This window comes from Pristiophorus japonicus, chromosome 13 (assembly GCF_044704955.1).
Source record: "Pristiophorus japonicus isolate sPriJap1 chromosome 13, sPriJap1.hap1, whole genome shotgun sequence".
Classification (NCBI taxonomy): domain Eukaryota; kingdom Metazoa; phylum Chordata; class Chondrichthyes; family Pristiophoridae; genus Pristiophorus; species Pristiophorus japonicus.
In genome coordinates this window covers 41,713,118-41,729,984 of record NC_091989.1, presented here as the reverse complement: position 1 = coordinate 41,729,984, position 16,867 = coordinate 41,713,118, and positions in this window count along the sequence as shown.

Here is a 16,867-nt window from a genome sequence, read left to right as displayed (position 1 = left end):
AGGAGAAGAACACAAACATTTACTGGTGCAGATCTCCAAGGAGATTGAAAGCAGGAATCCCAGATTCCTTGTTGTGGGTGCCATAGATGCTGTCAGGATAAATCCTGAGTAAAGCATAAATCATGGCTTGCAGAACATTATGACAGTCATGTCTCATAGCATTCAGGGTCTCATAGCTAACATTAGACAAGTCACACCACTGATCATTGAGGCCACAGATCTAGAGCCCAGTGGAATAGTGACAGCTGGAGTCCACCTACCTGATATTGTGGTCTCTTAGCACAGCCGCACATGCCAGGCCTCTGCCTTCCCCCATGGCACACAATGCCAGTGGAATGTGAGAGGCAAGACCAAGCTTCCCAGGAGCAACCTCCAGAGATGCAGTCAACTATTGCACCATGTCAAGAGCCAGCTGCTATAAGATGGGGGCCGACTCAGTCTTGTGACCCTTCTGTACAGCATGAGGAGCCTGAATGGCACAGTTGTAAAGGGCATAGTAGGCTATCTTTGGGCTCAAATTTCCCCAGGAGTTGCCCCGCTCTTTTTGGAGTAAGTAGCTTTTTTGGAGTATCTTAAAAATCGTAAATTTCCCCATTTAACTTGCTCCAGTGTAAGTCAGTTAGTTAGGTTTTTTTTTAGGTTTGTTTTTTTTCTCCAAAAGAGGGCGTGACCAACCACTTACGCCCGTTTTGGCCATGGAAGCAAATTTGGCCAGCTAAAAGTTACTCCAAACTAACTTAGGCCAGTGTATTTGGCCACTTTTGTAGGCACAGAAAAACCTTACCTACATTTAAGAAATCAGTGTAGGTCGCCATAGATTGGGGATGGGTGGGGTGTGGAGGTGGGGGGGGCGGCGGGGGAAGATAAGTTTGAGGATTCTAAAGCACTAAACATCTTCACAGCATCAGCACAACATCAAACCAACTTCAGCACAACATCTTAACAACATCATCAAAAATAAATGAAAGATAAATCAGCTACTGAATATAGAGCAGTCCTGCCTTACCTACTGCAGAACGTACTGGCTAGCCCTCCCGCCAGGACTAGGGACAGCAGACACGCATGACTGTAGGGGTGAGGAATGTTTTTTTTTTACAGTTGTTCCTAAATGTTGTGTGGTGATAATGAAACATGATTCAGTTTTGATGCAAAAAATCTTTTATTGGAAAGTTTACAATGCACTTCAACAACAACAACAACAGCAAAGAAAGGCTGCACCCATCTCTCACCCACATATCGGGGAATGTGCACTTCCTCATAGGGGCGGTGATGGTGGTGGGGGTTGGGGGTGGGGGCTGGGGACCCGGCTTGGGTCTCAACAGAGGCTGGTGTGGGAATTGCAGTGGGAGTGGCATTTGATTGTCAGGCCTGTGTGCCCTTATTGCAGCAGCTAGCTCCCTCATGGCCTCTGCCATCATTTGTACTCCCTCTGACATGCCCGCCCTCAGTTCCTGTCTCAATACTTATATTTCTCCCGACAGTGTCGCAACCTCATCAAGCACCCCACTGATGGCGGCCATGAGTGATTGGGTAAAGGCATTGGTCTCCTCACCCAATGACATAATCTGATGTACATCTGATGAAGGCTGCACCTCAGGAGAGACTGGTCGGCTTCTCCTTCCCCTCACCATAGGTCTGCATAGCGGCACCCCTCCAGTGCGAGGTGCAGGCTGGGATGGTGGGGCCCTGGATGTTACAACCTGCATTCCACCACCGCCACAGGGACCCACAACCTCGGAAGGTGTGAAACCAAGGAATGTCGTGGCAGAGCTCATGGAGGTTCTGGCAAAGTGATGCCCTGTACCATGGACCAATCCATATCACGATCAGCATTCTCCCGTGAACACAGATCCATGGACCCCTCCTCCCCCCACCCTCCTTGGTCTGGAGCGGACGCATCTGGATCTTCTTATTGATCTTCAGGATGTTCAGGATTATCTTCTTGTTCTGCAAAATACAACAGATTAGTCAAATGGTTAGCAGGAAAGGAGGGGGTAGGATGGGTGGAATGAGTAGTCTCACGCATAGCAGGCCAGTCAGCAGGTTGATTTGAAGGGCGACAATGCATTTACATGATTGACCCTCACCCTCGTGTGTGGGCCCAGCTTATGCAGAGCTGATTCTTTTTCTGTAGGTGTGACTCAGCAAGGCAGTGACCTCCTGTTCCAATGGTGGTAGTTGGTGCAGATTTGGCGGCCCTCCTTCTGTCTAGTTCTCTCCCTTTTGTTGTGGGCCAATTTCTTCTGCAAAGATGAAAATATAATTTTTGCCACATGGTGACCTTCTGATGGATGGGACATAAACAGATGATCACAGTAACAATTGCAATTCCATTTAAAGCTCAAGATAATACTTACATTCACTACTTAATCAAAGTCCTGCCATTTCTTTATACACTGGCTTCCAGTTACATAGAAACATAGAAAATAGGTGCAGGAGCAGGCCATTCAGCCCTTCTAGCCTGCACCGCCATTCAATGAGTTCATGGCTGAACATGAAACTTCAGTACCCCCTTCCTGCTTTCTCGCCATAACCCTTGATCCCCCGAGTAGTAAGGACTTCATCTAACTCCCTTTTGAATATATTTAGTGAATTGGCCTCAACTACTTTCTGTGGTAGAGAATTCCACAGGTTCACCACTCTCTGGGTGAAGAAGTTTCTCCTCATCTCGGTCCTAAATGGCTTACCCCTTATCCTCAGACTGTGACCCCTGGTTCTGGACTTCCCCAACATTGGGAACATTCTTTCTGCATCTAACCTGTCTAAACCCGTCAGAATTTTAAACGTTTCTATGAGGTCCCCTCTCATTCTTCTGAACTCCAGTGAATACAAGCCCAATTGATCCAATCTTTCTTGATAGGTCAGTCCCGCCATCCAGTTCTTGCGGTCTTCACCCCTGCGGATAATTCTCTGCAATTAGGTTCCAGCATCTCCTCATTTCTTTGGGTAGAACTTTTGTGGGACCACTCTTACTGATATCCAGCTCCTGCCATCTGTCCTCAATGACAGTGACTAGTTTCTCCACCTTCTCATGCAAGAAATTCTTTGTCCTTGTTGCACGCTCTTGCGTCATTGGTGTATTGAATTTACACTCAGGTGATCTTGAAAATACACAGTTCTCACATTTCATGCATCTATGCAGCACTCCTTTCCACTCCTCAGGCACCCAAAAATCACAATTCACACCTTACCTTCTAATATGGCCCAGTGTCAATGCTGCTGAGGCACTGAGGACACTCTCCCTTTAAATGGCCGATTGCCAAGGTTCCTGCCCCATTGCGCATGCGCGCACACGTTAACGCTCAGTGCACACCTCCAAACAGTATGCGTCCCCATGCCGACACTCGAGGACACACCGGGCCCAAGCCCCACCGGCTGCGCTGAACAAGCGCGGCCCAAGCTCCGCCTCCCGCAGGTTTCTCAGCACCACACCACGGGCACACAGGAATCCAGGAATGGCCAAATTATCCCGGTAAGCTTTCGGCGCATTTTTTCCCCCACGAAGTCGGCACACCACATCTAACTACGCCGCTCTAAGTGGCTGGGGAAATTTGGGGCCTTTATTCTGGATACCTGGGCTGGAATTTTGCCGCTACTCAGAGGGTGGGTTTGGAGGCGGGTCCACTGTCAAAATATAAAAGATTGACCGGGTCGAGTGCCCGCTGACAGCCCACCTCCAGGTCAGTTTTCCAAGTGCTGGGTCTGCCTGCACTTTACAGGCCCAACATCAAGCTGCAGGCAAGCCAATTGACATAGTTAAGAGCTAGTTAAAAGGTATTTAAACAGCATTTTACCATGCACTTACCATTTTTCCAGCTTTTTAAAGAGTTTCACGGTGCTCAGGGATCACGTCAGGTAAGTAGGTTGAGTTTTCAAAAACTCTCCATTTCTATGAATAGGCAACAGCTGCAAAAGCGGTATAAAAACAAGCATTTCACAGCTGTTCACTTTCCAGTGTTAGAAGTTGGAGCCTTCAGGATTTGGAATATACATTTCAGCTTCAGGAAGGTTGGAAGTGTTTGGAGTAAACTCTTTATCCACTGTCACCTCCTTGGAGCAACTTCTCACACCATTAACAGATCACTTCTGTCATCTCAACTTCAGTTGCCATCTATTCCAGCAGCACCGGTACCCTTGAAAAAAATCTCACCTTGGTCCTCAGAATCCCACCACGATCAGCCCCAACACCAGCAGCACCAGGCACACCAGCAGCACCAACAACAACACCAACCTGCTCCGCAATCATCTGATGCTGGACAGGACACAGGGCATCAGCACCCGACCACATTGCTGCCCGAGGGGCCAGGGATGGCCTCACCATGGCCAGATTTACTTCACTTGATGCTGTACACCTTGGCTGCCACATGATGCGCCAGTTTGGCATCACTCCACACCAATACTATAAAGCATCCCTACAATGTCCAAGCCATTCCTTTCACACTCATCACCACTGCGGGGTGTGCCCTTATGTGCACAATTCACTACAACTCACTGAGCCACTTCCAAAGGAGCACACAAATCTGTCCCAGAAGGCAAAATGTTGAAAATAAAGATTTCAATGTTTGGCAACACATTAACAGAAACTTTACATGGCTAAAAGACCCAAGTGCCTACCCTGGTGTGTTATTATTTGGTATGATTGGACAAGGACGAGGGTGAGTGTGAGGGGTGACTTGTGAGATGGGGATGTGATAATGAAGATAGAGAGAGAAGGATGGTGGAGGTGCAAGTGTTAGTAAGGATGTGCAGGAGTAGGGAAGTGTAGAGCGATGGGGATGTGATGAGTGGCACAGCAGGATGAGGGTGAGTTTGGCATTGCAGTAACGTTTTGTGATCTGCTGAGATAATTGAAAGGTTTGCGTCCCTGCTTGTGCCCTCCTGTGCAATGTGCAACCAAGCTACATTGGTCTTCTGAGGAGATCTCTTCTGCCCATTGGAAGTATAGAGAACCTTCCTGCATGCTGTGACTCACTCCAGAAGCATATGGAGGGAGTCATGGGAGAGCCTGGGCGCAGCATGCACCTTTGTGCAGTGCTTGTCAGAGTTTGCAGCATCTCAATGCTGCAGAACACTGACAGCACAATTGTCAAAATCAATGTGGACATGATCCCTTTGAGGAAATAGACTGATGACGCGTCATCAAATGATGTCATCAGACCTGCTTCCTTTTAATTGGCCGGGAACCTCGCAGGACCGGGAGCGGGATCAGCGTCCGCCACCTACCTGGCCCGCCTCAGTCGGCAAAATCGCGGCCCTGATTTGGGGCATACTATAGATCCATTCCTACCTGTGCAGGCACAGAAACGATCCTTTGACCACTCTGATGGTCCTCTCAATCACCAGTTTGGTAAATGCATCTGGCTCATTGTCGAAAAAATGTTTCCAAGCTGCAGAAATCACTGTATAAAGTTTCCAGACTCTTCAACCACACAAATATCCTGCAAGAAAATCCAAAATATTCAAAGGGATTCCTTAAGGTTAAAACCTGGAACATACTGTGGGTGATATTAATGGAACAATGTTTAACGAGTTCCTATGACCTTCCTCAGTCTGCTATTTTAACAGGCTAATGCTTGCATTTAAATAACAGACAGAGTTATGTCACACAAACTTGTTAAACTTTCGTCCGCTAATATCGGCAACAGTAATGTTTAAACACTACAGTATTTTATTCTGATGTGATCAAATGGACTAGCTTTGGACACGTTGTAAATTATAATAGCTAGTTAGAAAAGAATTTAACAGATTATTGTAGCTTGTTTGAGCTTTGTCAATGTACATGTCATGCAAAGAATCAAGATTGAAATCCACTATCTGGTCTGATTTTATAATGCAGTTTCAAAATTCTCCAACATACATAAGTTACGCACAGTCAAGCCGAAACACAGGTTAGGGGTTAAAATTAATCTGTGTACTACCTTTAGTTAGTGAAGCCCCTCTTATCCAGGTGACTCAGTGGGTAGCACTCTCGCCTCTGAGTCAGAAGGTTGTGGGATCAAGTCCCACTCCAGGGACTTGAGCACAAAAAATCTTGGTTGACACTCCAGTGCAGTGCTGAGGGAACACTGCACTGTTGGAGGTGCCGTCTTTCGGATGAGACGTTAAACTGAGTCTTCCCTCCAAAGTGAATGTAAAAGATCCCACGCGTTATTTCAAAGAAGGACAGGGTAGTTATTCCTGATGTTCTGGGCAATATTTATCCCTCAATTAAATTTTAAAAACCCAGATTATCTGGTCATTATCACATTGCTGTTTGTGGGAGCTTGCTTGTATGCAAATTGGCTGCCGCATTTCCTACATTACAACAGTGACTACACTCCAAAAGTACATCATTGGCTGTATAGTGCTTTGAGACATCCGGTGGTTGTGAAAGGCGCTATTTAAATCCAAGTCTTTCTTTCTATGGCGTACCAAAGCATGACTCTGCTTTTTAGTATACAACTGATTTTCTGAGCTTCAGTGCACATCAGAAATATGCATTCCAATGGAGTACAGGTAACATTTCTTCTATTGTAAAAACAAACATGGTTGGGGAAAAAAATGGTGATTCCATTCTAAACAGCGGCAATTCCAGAATAAGGGAGAAGAATTGGCCTGTTTTCTCTACATAACTGCGAAGACGTCATCTGGTAAGTATTTATATTGTAATTATATAAAAGAAAGTCCCTTTGAACGTGTCTACGATTTCATAAGAAATATTGATCATAGGAAATCTTCATGAACACAATAACGATGTAACTACACATAGTAATCACAGAAACGCTTTATCCATTGTTCTTCCAAATGAGATTTGTTCATCTTTTCATAGATCCTGCTGCTGAAAACATCATTGTGAAGTTAATTCCAGATCCATAAGGTTCACGGGACTTTTGGTGTCGCAATGTCATTTTGTATAATGACATATTGGGCCATATTTTCCTCTGCTTCACTTTTAAAGATAATGTTGGCATGTGTAAAAAAGCAAGGCTAGTAGAAAGCAGTAAAAGGCTACATGGGAGATTCTGTGATCTGTTGCTTCCAATGGGGAATGGCACTCACGGGAGCACATCTTGGGAGATTGCAGGCTTGCAGGTGTGATTTGCTATTCATTAATTTTAACATGTGTCAGCTATGGTTCAGTGGGTAGCACTCTCACCTCTGAGTCAGAAGGTTGTGGGTTCAAGTCCCACTCCAGGTACTTAGCATAAAAAAATCTAAGTTGACACTCCAGTGCAGTGCTGAAGTGCATTGCACTGTCAGAGGTGCCGTCTTTCAGATGAGACATTAAATCGAGGCCCCGTCTACTCTCTCAGGTGGACGTAAAAGATCCCATGGCACTATTTTTGAAGAAGAGCCGGGGTGTTATCCCCAGTGAGCTGGCCAATATTTATCCCACAATCAACATAACAAAAAATTGGATTATCTGGTCATTATCACTTTGCTGTTTGTGGGAGTTTGCTTGTGTGCAAATTGGCTGCCGCGTTTCCTATATTACAACAGTGACTACACTCAAAAGTATTTCATTGGCTGTTAAGTACTTTGAGATGTTCGGTGGTCATGAAAGGCACTATATAAATGCAAATCTTTCTTTCTTCTTTCTAAATCAATAACCGTGGGCTGTGTGCTCTTGATTTTCTGAGATGGACTCCCTATGAGTGCCACTCCCTGGTGGGAGCACTGGATGGCAGAATCACCTCTTATTTGTTGATTTGTAGCACTATCCGGAGACCAGTCCTATCCTAAAACGTGTTCATGAAAATAAGCAAAAATCTTTTTTTCTTGTGGAGGCTCTGGAAAGGTCTTGTTATAGGGCGCCAGGAGAAACTTGCATAAAATGATGCCAGGATGGGAGGGGACGCAGGACATAAAGGAGAAATGAACTCCATCTCTTAACTGTGTTAGTTACCTGAACAGTGGAAGAGATTTGGAAATAACAAATGAAATCGATCAAGTAGGACAGAGGGGTTTTCAGTCCAATTTCACGCGTGCAGCAGCCATTGCTAGTTATTATTTAATACAACAGGAACAGGAGGTGCCCCAGTTAGTGGATGTGCATAATAAGGCTCCAGCTCGGCAAGCAGTCTGTAACTGATGTGTACCACCTGGCCCACCAAGGCTGGCACGGACTGTCAACCATTTACACCGCACTGTCGGTAGCCAGGAAGTTCACCATTGCTCTCAGTTTTTATGTTGCAGGTATTCCTTGGGGTGTGGCAAAGGTCCTCTTTTGGAGGGAGGGGGCTCTGCATTGGGCACCTGCCTCCCATTGGGCTGCACACTCTTACCTCCCAAATTATATACAATTTACAGCACAGAAACAGGCCATTCGGCCCAACTGGTCTGTGCTGGCGTTTGTGCTCCACTCGAGCCTCCTCGCACCCTACATCATCGAAACCTATCAGCATAACCTTCGATTCCTTTCTCCCTCATGTACTTCCCCTTCAATGCTTCTATGCCTCAACTACTTCATGTGTGAGAAAATTCTCACGCTCTGGGTAAAGAAGTTTCTCCTGAATTCGTTATTGGATTTATTCATGACTATCTTATATTTATGAGCCCTAGTTTTGGTCTCCCCCAGGAGTGGAAACATCTTCTCTACATTTACCCTATCAAACTCCTTCATAATTTTGAAGAACTCTATTAAGTCACCCCTTGACCTTCTCTTTTCTATAGATTATTTCTCCCTCCTTGATGTTTGAAGCTCTGCTATTCCCGTTAACTTGTCCTGCCTATTTGGGTGCTTCAGCAGCAGTGCTGCTACAGTTTTCCTCAGAAGCAGTAGTGGGTTTGTGCCAGGAGCCTGCCCTGCACACAACCACCCTCCATAAAGCCACTGTACAGAATGACCCAGGAAACTAGGCTGGGATCAGGGTGGTGGATGGAAGTCCTGCCCTGATCCTCCTGGGTTGGGAAGAGGGAAATCCAGGCCGATATATCTCCTTATGTAAATTATATTGTGGGGTTGAATTTCCTTGCTGTTTTAGGTGTACTTACCGTAACTAAAATCTAGCTGGTTCAGCAAGCCCTGAAAAAGTGAATAAAGAAAGCCTCCTTTCAGTACATTGGTGCTAGAGAGACTTTCTAACCAGCTGGGGATTTAAAATAGGCTACATCAGCACAGGGCGACTAATGTGAAACTGAGGAAATATCAAAGGAACCTCAATCCCCTTTGAGGGCAACTCCTTGAAGACCCCTTAAATAAGGCTGAAACAATATACTAAGTGCAAAGGAAGAAAGCAGCACCCCACCCCAAAATCCAAAAGTGATTGGTAAAGCAACCTAAGATGATTGCCTGTCTACAGAGGCCCACACCAACCTTCTCATACATTGCAGTTCATAAAGCCACTGTGTAAGGATGTCTGCATTTGACTCTTTGCCTGGAAATGTATGTTGCAATAGAAAATAGCACTAGTAGTGATACATAGCAACTTGCATGGATAAATCTCCTTTAACATAAAAAAAAATGACAAGATGTGAGGAAAACACATGTCAAGCTACAGAAAGAGAGTTTAGGAGGGGGTGACCAAAACTTTGATCAAACAGGTGAGTTGTAAGGTGGGTGTTGAAGGAGGAGAATGGGGTGCAATGTCAGGATGGTTTAGGGAAGGAATTCCAAAGAGTCATCATCATCATCATCATAGGCAGTCCCTCAGAATCGAGGAAGACTTGCTTCCACTCCTGACGTGAGTTCTTTGGTGGCTGAACAGTCCAATACGAGAGCCAAAGAATCTGTCACAGGTGGGACAGATAGTCGTTGAGGGAAGGGGTGGGTGGGACTGGTTTGCCGCACGTTCTTTCTGCTGCCTGCGCTTGATTTCTGCATGCTCTCAGCGTTGAGACTCGAGGTGCTCAGCGCCCTCCCGGATGTACTTTCTCCACTTAGGGCGGTCTTTGGCCAGGTTTCAGTGGGGATGTCGCACTTTATCAGGGAGGCTTTGAGGATGTCCTTGTAACGTTTCCACTGCTCACCTTTGGCTCGTTTGCCGTGAAGGAGCTCCGCGTAGAGCACTTGCTTTGGGAGTCTTGTGTCTGGCATGCGAACTATGTGGCCTGCCCAGCGGAGCTGATCGAGGGGGCCCTAGGTGGCCGATGACTTGGCCAGCAATGGTGGTGTGATGGGAAGGAGAATATGCTCAAGGGCTGGCATTAGAGAACTGTACACAGACTTTCAAATAGGCTTGGGAAAGCAATAAATAGATAAAATCCTTGATGATTTTTGACCTCCACAGGCTATGGACACTGTGGATAATTGCAGTCTCTGAGTTACTCTGTGCCAACATTGCAGTGTGTACTGTTATGTTATACAGTATTGCTGTTCCGGTAATCCAGCATTGAAGGATCAAGGAAACATAAGATATAATACAACCAATAAACAACTTTCCATATAGCTGTAAGTCACTTTTGGCTTATAAACTCAATCTTGCAGATCTACGTTCTACTCCAGACTGGATCTAATCAACTGCTTAATTGCAGCATTGATACTGGAGTTGAGGTAATTTCTATAAATTTTCATAGTCAAACTGATATCATTACACACGGCATGTACCCAGTGAATCAGTGGGGATAGGTCTCTTTTTTTCTGCTTGCCCAGCAACAGTAAAAAGGTTCAATTGAACTCTGCAATGCATTTTGTTGCTTTGAAAAGAATATAAACTTAACAAGCATGGCTGTGACAATCATTTTCCTTTCAGACTGACTATATAGGAATTGCGATAAAACTGATGAAACTCATCAGAACTGCAACATGAGAATGCAAGTGCCAGGATTAACAACATACTGTGCGGCCATATAATGGGTCAATTCACCATTAGAACACACATGCAATGAGGTGCTCATCAATAATGTTTTCATTACATTCTGCATCACGTAGTATAAAATCAACACCATCAGGCTAAGATTGGAAAGCAATATTTGAAAGAACATAATAAAAATGTTATTCGGCACATGGACAGTGATATATTTCCTATCTGTCTTTACCTGCTGGGCTAGATTGAGTGTCAGCCATGGCTCAGTGGGTAGCACCCTGGTCTCCTAGTCAGAAGGTTGTGGGCTGAAGACCCGCTCCAGAGGCTTCAGCAATAAATCTAGGCTGACACTCCAGTGCAGTACTGAGGGAGCGCTGCACTGTCGGGTGTACCGTTTTTCAGATGAGACGTTAAACCGAGGCCCTGTCCACCCTCTCAGGTGGATGTAAAAGATCCCATGGCACTATTTCAAAGAAGAGCAGGGGAGTTATCCCTGGTGTCCTAGCCAATATTTATCCCTCAATCAATATCATTAAAAAACAGATTATCTGGACATTATCATATTGCTGTTTGTGGCAGCTTGCTGTGTGCAAATGTGCTACTGCATTTCCTATATTACAACAGTGACTACACTCCAAAAGTACGTCACTGGTTGTAAAGCACTTTGGGATGTCTGGTATTCGTTAAAGGCGCTATATAAATGTAAGTCTTTCTTATACCCAAGTAGCCTTTGTATACTTGTGATGTATACAGTCCTGATGAGTTTCATAGAAACATAGAAAATAGGTGCAGGAGTAGGCCATTTGGCCCTTCGAGCCTGCACCATCATTCAATAAGATCATGGCTGATCATTCACCTCAGTATCCCTTTCCTACTTTCTCTCCATACCCCTTGATCCCTTTAGCCATAAGGGCCATATCTAAATCCTTCTTGAATATATCTAACGAACTGGCATCAACAACTCTCTGTGGTAAAGAATTCCACAGGTTCACAACTCTCTGAGTGAAGAAGTTTCTCCTCATCTCGGTCCTAAATGGCTTACCCCTTATCCTTAGACCGTGGCCCCTGGTTCTGGACTTCCCCAACATCGGGAACATTCTTCCTGCATCTAATCTGTCCAGTCCCGTCAGAATTTTATATGTTTCTTTGAGATCCCCTCTCATTCTTCTAAACTCCAGTGAATACAGACCCAATCGATCCAGTCTCTCCTCATATGTCATTCCTGCCATCCCGGGAATCAGTCTGGTGAACCTTCGGTGCACTCCCTCAATAGCAAGAACGTCCTTCCTCAGATTAGGAGACCAAAACTGAACACAATATTCCAGGTGAGGCCTCATCAAGGCCCTGTGCAACTGCAGTAAGACTTCCCTGCTCCTATACTCAAATCCCCTAGCTATGAAGGCCAACATGCATTTGCCTTCTTCACCGCCTGCTGTACCTGCATGCCAACTTTCAATGACTGATGTACCATGACACCCAGGTCTCGTTGCACCTCCCCTTTTCCTAATCTGCTGCCATTCAGATAATATTCTGCCTTCACGTTTTTGTCACCAAAGTGGATAACCTCACACTTATCCACATTATACTGCAGCTGCCATGCATTTGTCCACTCACCTAACCTGTCCAAGTCACCCTGCAGCCTCTTAGCATCCTCCTCACAACTCACACTGCCACCCAGCTTAGTGTCATCTGCAAACTTGGAGATATTACTTCACCTAAATCAATTCCTTCAACTAAATCATTGATGTATATTTTAAATAGCTGGGGTTCCAGCACTGAGCCCTGCGGACCCCACTAGTCACTGTCTACCATTCTGAAAAGGAATCATTTATCCCAACTCTCTGCTTCCTGTCTGCCAACCAGTTCTCTATCCAATTCAATACATTACCCCCAATACCACGTGCTTTAATTTTGCACACGAATCTCTTGTGTGGGACTTTGTCAAAAGCCTTTTGAAAGTCCAAATACATCACATCCACTGGTTCTCCCCTGTCCACTCTACTAGTTACATCCTCAAAAAATTCGAGAAGATTTGTCAAGCATGATTTCCCTTTCATAAATCCATGCTGACTTGGACCGATCCTGTCACTGCTTTCCAAATCCGCTGCTGTTTCATCTTTAATAATTGATTCCAACATTTTCCCCACTACTGATGTCAGGCTAACCATTCTATAATTCCCCATTTTCTCTCTCCTTCCTTTTTTAAAAAATGGTGTTACATTAGCTACCCTCCAATCCATAAAAACTGATCCAGAGTTGATAGACTGTTGGAAAATGATCACCAATGCATCCACTATTTCTAGGGCCACTTCCTTAAGTATTCTGGGATGCAGACTATCAGGCCCTGGGGATTTATCGGCCTTCAATCCCATCAATTTCACAAAAACAATTTCCTGACTAATAAGGATTTCCTTCAGTTCTTCCTTCTCGCTAGATCCTCTGTCTCCTAGTATTTCCGGAAGGTTATTTGTGTCTTCCTTCGTGAAGACAGAGCCAACGTATTTGTTCAATTGGTCTGCCATTTCTCTGTTCCCCATTATAAATTCACCTGATTCTGGCTGCAAGAGACCTACATTTGTCTTGACTAATCTCTTTCTCTTCACATATCTATAGAAGCTTTTGCAGTCAGTTTTTATGCTTCCAGCAAGTTTCCTCTGATACTCTATTTTCCCCCTCCTAATTAAATACTTTGTCCTGCTCTGCTGGTTTCTAAATTACTCCCAGTCCTCAGGTTTGCTGCTTTTTCTGGCAAATTTATATGCCTCTTCCTTGGATTTAACACTATCCCTAATTTTCCTTGTTAGCCACGGTTGAGCCACCTTCCCTGTTTTATTTTTTACTCCAGACATGGATATTCAATTGTTGAAGTTCATCCATGTGATGTCTGCCATTGCCTATCCACTGCCAACCCTTTAAGTATCATTCACCAGTCTAATCTAACCAATTCACATCTCATACCATCGATGTTACCTTTCCTTAAGTTCAGGACCCTAGTCTCTGAATTAACTGTGTCACTCTCCATCTTAATAAAGAATTCTACCATATTATGGTCACTCTTCCCCGAGGGGCCTCGCACAACAAGATTTCTAATTAGTCCTTTCTCATTACACAAGACCCAGTCTAGGATGGCCTGCTCTCTAGTTGGTTCCTCGACATATTGTTCTGGAAAACCATCCCTAATACACTTTAGGAAATCCTCCTCCACCGTATCGGTACCAGTTTGGTTAGCCCAATCTATATGTAGATTAAAGTCGCCCATGATAACTGCTGTACCTTTATTGCATGCTCCCCTAATTTCGTGTTTGATGCTGTCCCCAACCTCACTACTACTGTTTGGTGATCTGTCCCACTATTGTTTTCTGCCCTTTGGTATTCCGCAGCTCTACCCATACAGATTCCACATCATCCAAGCTCATGTCCTTCCTTACTATTGCGTTAATTTCCTCTTTAACCAGCAATGCTACCCCACCTTTCTGTCTATCCTTCCTGAATGTTGAATACCCCTGGATGTTGAGTTCCCAGCCTTGGTCACCCTGGAGCCAGGTCTCCGTAATCCCAATTATATCATATTCGTTAATAGCTGCCTGCGCAATTAATTCGTCCACCAGGGCCTGATAGTTTGCATCCCAGAGTACTTAAGGAAGTGGCCCTAGAAATAGTGGATGCATTGGTGATCATTTTCTAGCAGTCTATCGACTCTGGATCAGTTCCTATGTACTGGAGGGTAGCTAGTGTAACACCACTTTTTAAGAAAGGAGGGAGAGAGAAAATGGGGAATTGTAGACCAGTTAGCCTGACATCAGTAATGGGGAAAATGTTGGAATCAGTTATTGAAGATGAAACAGCAGCGCATTTGGAAAGCAGTGTTGGGTAAGTCCAGAGCCAGGGGACACAGTCAAAGGATAAGGGGTAAGGACCGAGATGAGGAGAAACTTCTTCATTCAGAGAGTTGTTAACCTGTGAAATTCTCTACCGCAGAGAGTTGTTGATGCCAGTTCGTTGGATATATTCAAGAGGGAGTTAGATATGGCCCTTATGGCTAAAGGGATCAAGAGATATGGAGAGAAAGCAGGAAAGGGGTACTGAGGTGATGATCAGCCATGATCTTATTGAATGGTGGTGCAGGCTCAAAGGGCCGAATGGCCTACTCCTGCATCTATTTTCTATGTTTCTATGTATGATTTTCAATTGCAAATTTACCCCTGTGCATTTGTAATGAGCGCACAAAATTTAATTACTGTATTTGTAAATGCGGTGCTGGTATCCTCTTTGCCCAACTAACCATTTTTCTTACATAAATCAGGAGAATAGTTAATACATCAAATAGTTAATGCTTAGTCGATTGCTCATTTAAATTTGCATGTGTTGCATATAGGACGATTGGCTTTTTGTTCACATATGCAGAACGTGTGAAGTGTCCGTTCTTGTTTCCATTCCTATCTGTTTAGCTTGAAGATTTAAAATTGACCCCCCGCTGAAGAAAATCTCAGGTATATGCATGCTTTTGAAGTATTTTAAAAGAATCTGTATAAAGATACATCAGACAATTCTTTTAGATGTTATGTCTGTTTCATGTAAAGCCATCAAATCTGCCTCGGAGTACTTGGCTGCAGGCTATGATCTGATTCACTGCCATACAGGGAAGGTGATGTCAGGTCAAAATAAAGCGATGTGCTCGAGATAAGAACAATCTGATGACTCAACACTGACACTGCTTCATGACAAAGAGAGTGCAGAGCCAGCTCAAAAGCACAGTTTGAGGCTGATGGACATCAGCAGGTTTAGGAGTACACACAAGTTTCACATGTAACAGATCTGAACTGGATAATAACTGCATTGTTGACTCTTTACTGGCTTGATAGATGCCACAAACTATCATTTTAGATTCAATAGTTTAAAGTGCACATAGCCATGGAAGAAATAAAGATGTTACTCAAAAAGCCGAGACCTTAGAGGTGATGTGAAATAGTCTTGCAGATCCTCAAACCACCAAATTATATGTAACCATATGTTAAAAAAGAAATGCCTATGTTGCTTCTCAATACAAATATGGTGTTACAGTGGGGGAAAATAGAGATGGTTTCAATTGGAAAATAATTGCATTATTATTGTTCAATTAACTCAGAACATGGTGATAGCCCAGCACTTGAAGCACTGTCTTCTTGGCAAGATCATCGGTACGAGTATCTGTCTCAAGACTTTCCAGTATTAGCACTCACTAATCAGATATTGGTTGGGCTCATAGACAGAGATCCTCATAAAGATCAGTACCCCAAGTAGGAGTGAGTGGAGAGGGAGGGAAGGAAAAACTGATGAGACTTGTGATATGTCCTTACTATACAGAATAAATGCACACGAGGCCCATACTTGAGAGAAGGTCACTCTGTGACCAGTTACCTTTATTACCAAGACCTCAAGAGACAGACAGTGGGTGGAGCGTCCCCTTTTATACCTGAAAGTCCAGGTTAGGAGTGTCTCCCACAAGTTCGCCCCTTGTGGTCAATGTTCTCAAGGTGTACAACTTAGGTCAGCTTATACATGGGTTACAATGATAGTTGAATGTATGACATCACCTCCCCCCCAAAGTCTTATTGGGATCACAGGTTAAGTCACTCTGGTGGTTTACGCTTCCTTGTAGAGCGCCTGAGTTGAGGCTCCGGTTGTTGGGCGCTGGCCTGAGTGTCTGCTGTTTGCGGTGCCTCAGGCCTGTCTGGACTGCGCACAGTGACTGGGCTCTCCTCCACTTGGTTCCGGTGTTCAGTCACCTGTGGTGGAGTAAACTCTACGTCGTGTTCTTCCTCTGCTTCTTCTATGGGGTTGCTGAACCTCCTTCTAGTTTGAGCCACGTGTTTGCGGCAGATTTGTCCATTGGTAAGGTTAAATACCAAAATCCTATTCCCCTCTTTGGCAATCACAGTGCCTGCAAGCCATTTGGGCCCTGCAGCGTAATTAAAGACAAAAACAGGGTCATTGACATCAATACATCATGCCCTCGCATTCCTGTCATGGTAGTCACATTGTGACTGACGCCTGCTCTCAACAATTTCTTTCATAGTAGGGTGTATAAGGGATAACCTGGTTTTGAGCGTCCTTTTCATTAGCAGCTCTGTGGGTGGAAACCCTGTGAGCGAGTGTGGTCGGGA